Source organism: Pleurodeles waltl, unplaced genomic scaffold (assembly GCF_031143425.1).
Source record: "Pleurodeles waltl isolate 20211129_DDA unplaced genomic scaffold, aPleWal1.hap1.20221129 scaffold_39, whole genome shotgun sequence".
Classification (NCBI taxonomy): Eukaryota; Metazoa; Chordata; class Amphibia; order Caudata; family Salamandridae; genus Pleurodeles; species Pleurodeles waltl.
The window spans coordinates 2,561,501-2,567,500 of record NW_027150097.1 but is presented as its reverse complement, the minus strand read 5'-3'; the positions used below and the strand labels follow the sequence as shown (position 1 = coordinate 2,567,500).

Here is a 6,000-nt window from a genome sequence, read left to right as displayed (position 1 = left end):
GCTGTAGTAGTTAGAAAAGGGCTAGGAGCCCCGTCCATTTCACGTTGGTGTCTTTCATTGGTTCGTGGGCTTCCCTGTTAAAATCTGCTTGCTTTCGTTAGTGGAAGGCATGCATACGTCATGCCTTTTCCGGTGGTTAGCCCTCCTTGAGCGCAGCGACCAAGTACTGAAAACATAGGAGGCTCGCTGTTTTCCATCTGGTTGGTGGACTACTTGTTCTCTTTTTTTCACAGCACGATCTCGTTTGACAGAAGTCGAGCTCATTGCATGACATCGACCCTGTTACATAATTAATTGAACTTTTGCCGGTTACATAGATAATTGCACTTTTGCCGATAGGTTTCAATATGAGTGAACTGTAGCAGGGCGATTGCGCTCATTATTTACATTTAATGAGTCAAGAAAAGTCTGGTTGGGAGTTTACAACTGCTAATAGCTCTATCTCGGATAAATGCCAGACCAGTTGTATTGCAAGTGCTTGTTTACTCCTTGTATCTGTTCTGCAAATTGCAGCACACCACATGCAAAGAGGCAGTAACATGGATAAATAAAGACATCTGTTCTCCTTACACCAGCCTCGGGGAGGCGCACCATTGTGGCACAAAACCATGACTGTATGTTTTTGTAAACATGGGTTTACATCAAAATCCATGTGTGGGTGTACAAGAAAACCATGTACCACCTGTGGAACACCTACCTGACGCAAAGTAAAGCATGGCAGAGCAAGGTGCTGTGTGCTGTTACTTTTTCTTAACATGTGCATGGCTTTGTAAATACCAAAAAACGAATTGTGTTAATGCTGCATCGAAAAAGTGATGCAACCCGATGAAAAATCCGTTTAAACATGGGCCTAAATGTACACTTAAATTCTGGACCCGAAAAAAAGAACAAGTTAAAATCTCACAGTGAAATCAGGATGATATTAAAAAATGACACGTGCATTGGAAAGGACGTGGCTGAAAGGGCACCAAAGCCAACGACCAAGTCAAGAATGATATTTTGGGATGTCACACTCTAAACATCCCCCATACTCACACAAGTCAATTGAATGACCCTGTAGGAGTCTTGTGTTTGTCATTCCACTGACACTGTGTGTAATGCCCCCCGTTCTTGCGTGCTTTGCCCTGTGTCGCCTTTGTTTTTCTATCTTGAAAAGAATATTTGTAGTGAGGCTCCCCAATGAACTAAAAAGTGTTGTTAAATCCAAAATGTTAGTGAGGCTCCAGTGAGATTTGAACTCACGACCCCTGGTTTACAAGACCAGTGCTCTAACCCCTGAGCTATGGAGCCAGGAGCTTGTCAGGCTGCCGTGCTGGGGACTATCTGAAGGAGCAGAGCATACCTGAGTTACAATGGAATCAGCAGGAGAGAGGATTGTGTGAGTCTGAGAAAGAAAAGGGGCATAGCTTCAAACCTCAATCTGGCATAGCTTTCCAAGGCTACTATTGCCATTGATTGTGTATTTTAAAAAGGTAGTAAATTTGTATCCTTTCAAGGAGTACATCTATGGGTGCAGATTTCCTACTTTTTTGGTAAACTGATCACTAATTGGAATATTTAGAAAGAAGGGACACAGTGCAGCACAGCGAGCAAAGTTCCTTTGTGCGTCACTCGAAGAGAGCAGAACTGAGACATATCTTCACAGAAATGGTGCAGTTCTGCTCTTTGTCTATGCAAAGGTGCACTTCGGGCTGCCTTGAGTGCAAGGGTATCTGCCTTATGTTCAGGAGAGCTGATGTGCATAAAGGGATATCTTCCTACAACTATCATAGGAGATTTTTTAGAGTCAAGCCTGCGCTAGAATGCGCTTGCGCATGCGTATTGCTTGCGAGACGCTGTTGTAGTTAGAAAAGGGCTAGGAGCCCCGTCCATTTCACGTTGGTGTCTTTCATTGGTTCGTGGGCTTCCCTGTTAAAATCTGCTTGCTTTCGTTAGTGGAAGGCATGCATACGTCATGCCTTTTCCGGTGGTTAGCCCTCCTTGATCGCAGCGACCAAGTACTGAAAACATAGGAGGCTTGCTGTTTTCCATCTGGTTTGTGGACTACTTTTTCACTTTTTTTCACAGCACGATCTCGTTTGACAGAAGTCAAGCTCATTGCATGATATCGACCCTGTTACATAATTAATTGAACTTTTGCCGGTTACATAGATAATTGCACTTTTGCCGATAGGTTTCAATATGAGTGAACTGTAGCAGCGCGATTGCGCTCATTATTTACATTTAATGAGTCAAGAAAAGTCTGGTTGGGAGTTTACAACTGCTAATAGCTCTATCTCGGAGAAATGCCAGACCAGTTGTATTGCAAGTGATTGTTTACTCCTTGTATCTGTTCTGCAAATTGCAGCACACCACATGCAAAGAGGCAGTAACATGGAGAAATAAAGACATCTGTTCTCCTTACACCAGCCTCGGGGAGGCGCACCATTGTGGCACAAAACCATGACTGTATGTTTTTGTAAACATGGGTTTACATCAAAATCCATGTGTGGATGTACAAGAAAACCATGTACCACCTGTGGAACACCTACCTGACGCAAAGTAAAGCATGGCAGATTAAGGTGCTGTGTGCTGTTACTTTTTCTTAACATGTGCATGGCTTTGTAAATACCAAAAAACTAATTGTGTTAATGCTGCATCGAAAAAGTGATGCAACCCGATGAAAAATCTGTTTAAACATGGGCCTAAATGTACACTTAAATTCCGGACCCGAAAAAAAGAACAAGTTAAAATCTCACAGTGAAATCAGGATGATATTAAAAAAATGACATGTGCATTGGAAAGGACGTGGCTGAAGGGGCACCAAAGCCAACGTCCAAGTCAAGAATGATATTTTGGGAAGTCACATTCTAAACATCCCCCATACTCACACAAGTCAATTGTATGACCCTGTAGGAGTCTTGTGTTTGTCATTCCACTGACACTGTGTGTAATGCCCCCCTTTCTTGCGTGCTTTGCCCTGTGTCGCCTTTGTTTTTCTATCTTGAAAAGAATATTTGTAGTGAGGCTCCCCAATGAACTAAAAAGTGTTGTTAAATCCAAAATGTTTGTGAGGCCCCAGTGAGATTTGAACTCACGACCCTTGGTTTACAATACCAGTGCTCTAACCCCTGAGCTATCGAGCCAGGTGTTTGTCAGAGGGTCGTGCTGGGGACTATATGAAGGAGCAGAGCATACCTGAGTTACAATGGAATCAGCAGGAGAGAGGATTGTGTGAGTCTGAGAAAGAAAAGGGGCATAGCTTCAAACCTGAATCTGGCATAGCTTTCCAAGGCTACTATTGCCAGTGATTGTGTATTTTAAAAAGGTACTAAATTTGTATCCTTTCAAGGAGTACATCTATGGGTGCAGATTTGCTACTTTTTTGGTAAACTGATCACTAATTGGAATATTTAGAAAGAAGGGACGCAGTGCAGCACAGCCAGCAAAGTTCCTTTGTGCGTCACTCGAAGAGAGCAGAACTGAGACATATCTTCACAGAAATGGTGCAGTTCTGCTCTTTGTCTATGCAAAGGTGCACTTCGGGCTGCCTTGAGTGCAAGGGTATCTGCCTTATGTTCAGGAGAGCTGATGTGCATAAAGGGATATCTTCCTCCAACTATCATAGGAGATTTTTTAGAGTCAAGCCTGTGCTAGAATGCGCTTGCGCATGCGTATTGCTTGCGAGACGCTGTAGTAGTTAGAAAAGGGCTAGGAGCCCCGTCCATTTCACGTTGGTGTCTTTCATTGGTTCGTGGGCTTCCCTGTTAAAATCTGCTTGCTTTCGTTAGTGGAAGGCATGCATACGTCATGCCTTTTCCGGTGATTAGCCCTCCTTGAGCGCAGCGACCAAGTACTGAAAACATAGGAGGCTCGCTGTTTTCCATCTGGTTTGTGGACTACTTTTTCTCTTTTTTTCACAGCACGATCTCGTTTGACAGAAGTCGAGCTCATTGCATGACATCGACCCTGTTACATAATTAATTGAACTTTTGCCGGTTACATAGATATTTGCACTTTTGCCGATAGGTTTCAATATGAGTGAACTGTAGCAGCGCGATTGCGCTCATTATTTATATTTAATGAGTCAAGAAAAGTCTGGTTGGGAGTTTACAACTGCTAATAGCTCTATCTCGGAGAAATGCCAAACCAGTTGTATTGCAAGTACTTGTTTATTGTTTGTATCTGTTCTGCTAATTGCAGCACACCACATGCAAAGAGGCAGTGACATGGAGAAATAAAGACATCTGTTCTCCTTACACCAGCCTCGGGGAGGCGCACCATTGTGGCACAAAACCATGACTGTATGTTTTTGAAAACATGGGTTTGCATCAAAATCCATGTGTGGATGTACAAGAAAACCATGTACCACCTGTGGAACACCTACCTGACGCAAAGTAAAGCATGGCAGAGCAAGGTGCTGTGTGCTGTTATTTTTTCTTAACATGTGCATGGCTTTGTAAATACCAAAAAACGAATTGTGTTAATGCTGCATCGAAAAAGTGATGCAACCCGATGAAAAATCTGTTTAAACATGGGCCTAAATGTACACTTAAATTCCGGACCCGAAAAAAAGAACAAGTTAAAATCTCACAGTGAAATCAGGATGATATTAAAAAAATGACATGTGCATTGGAAAGGACGTGGCTGAAGGGGCACCAAAGCCAACGACCAAGTCAAGAATGATATTTTGGGATGTCACACTCTAAACATCCCCCATACTCACACAAGTCAATTGTATGACCCTGTAGGAGTCTTGTGTTTGTCATTCCACTGACACTGTGTGTAATGCCCCCCGTTCTTGCGTGCTTTGCCCTGTGTCGCCTTTATTTTTCTATCTTGAAAAGAATATTTGTAGTGAGGCTCCCCAATGAACTAAAAAGTGTTGTTAAATCCAAAATGTTTGTGAGGCCCCAGTGAGATTTGAACTCAAGACCCCTGGTTTACAAGACCAGTGCTCTAACCCCTGAGCTATGCAGCCAGGAGCTTGTCGGGATGCCGTGCTGGGGACTATATGAAGGAGCAGAGCATACCTGAGTTACAATGGAATCAGCAGGAGAGAGGATTGTGTGAGTCTGAGAAAGAAAAGGGGCATAGCTTCAAACCTCAATCTGGCATAGCTTTCCAAGGCTACTATTGCCAGTGATTGTGTATTTTAAAAAGGTAGTAAATTTGTATCCTTTCAAGGAGTACATCTATGGGTGCAGATTTGCTACTTTTTTGGTAAACTGATCACTAATTGGAATATTTAGAAAGAAGGGACGCAGTGCAGCACAGCCAGCAAAGTTCCTTTGTGCGTCACTCGAAGAGAGCAGAACTCAGACATATCTTCACAGAAATGGTGCAGTTCTGCTCTTTGTCTATGCAAAGGTGCACTTCGGGCTGCCTTGAGTGCAAGGGTATCTGCCTTATGTTCAGGAGAGCTGATGTGCATAAAGGGATATCTTCCTCCAACTATCATAGGAGATTTTTTAGAGTCAAGCCTGCGCTAGAATGCGCTTGCGCATGCGTATTGCTTGCGAGACGCTGTTGTAGTTAGAAAAGGGCTAGGAGCCCCGTCCATTTCACGTTGGTGTCTTTCATTGGTTCGTGGGCTTCCCTGTTAAAATCTGCTTGCTTTCGTTAGTGGAAGGCATGCATACATCATGCTTTTTCCGGTGGTTAGCCCTCCTTGAGCGCAGCGACCAAGTACTGAAAACAAAGGAGGTTCGCTGTTTTCCATCTGGTTTGTGGACTACTTTTTCTCTTTTTTTTCACAGCACAATCTCGTTTGACAGAAGTCGAGCTCATTGCATGACATCAACCCTGTTACATAATTAATTGAACTTTTGCCGGTTACATAGATAATTGCACTTTTGCCGATAGGTTTCAATATGAGTGAACTGTAGCAGCACGATCGCGCTTATTATTTACATTTAATGAGTCAAGAAAAGTCTGGTTGGGAGTTTACAACTGCTAATAGCTCTATCTCGGAGAAATGCCAGACCAGTTGTATTGCAAGTGCTTGTTTACTCCTTGTAT

At 43.1% G+C, this 6,000-nt stretch overlaps 3 non-coding genes across 3 annotated transcripts; all 3 read right to left on the bottom strand.

Moving 5' to 3' along the window:
• Positions 1 to 1,217: 1,217 nt before the first annotated feature.
• On the bottom strand, positions 1,218 to 1,290 carry TRNAT-UGU (transfer RNA threonine (anticodon UGU)). Its single transcript has one exon. It is a non-coding gene; the product is annotated as a tRNA-Thr (tRNA).
• A 1,762-nt stretch (positions 1,291 to 3,052) lies between these two features.
• TRNAT-UGU (transfer RNA threonine (anticodon UGU)) lies at positions 3,053 to 3,125 on the bottom strand. The gene has a single exon. It is a non-coding gene; the product is annotated as a tRNA-Thr (tRNA).
• Positions 3,126 to 4,887: 1,762 nt separating this feature from the next.
• On the bottom strand, positions 4,888 to 4,960 carry TRNAT-UGU (transfer RNA threonine (anticodon UGU)). The gene has a single exon. It is a non-coding gene; the product is annotated as a tRNA-Thr (tRNA).
• Positions 4,961 to 6,000: the final 1,040 nt, after the last annotated feature.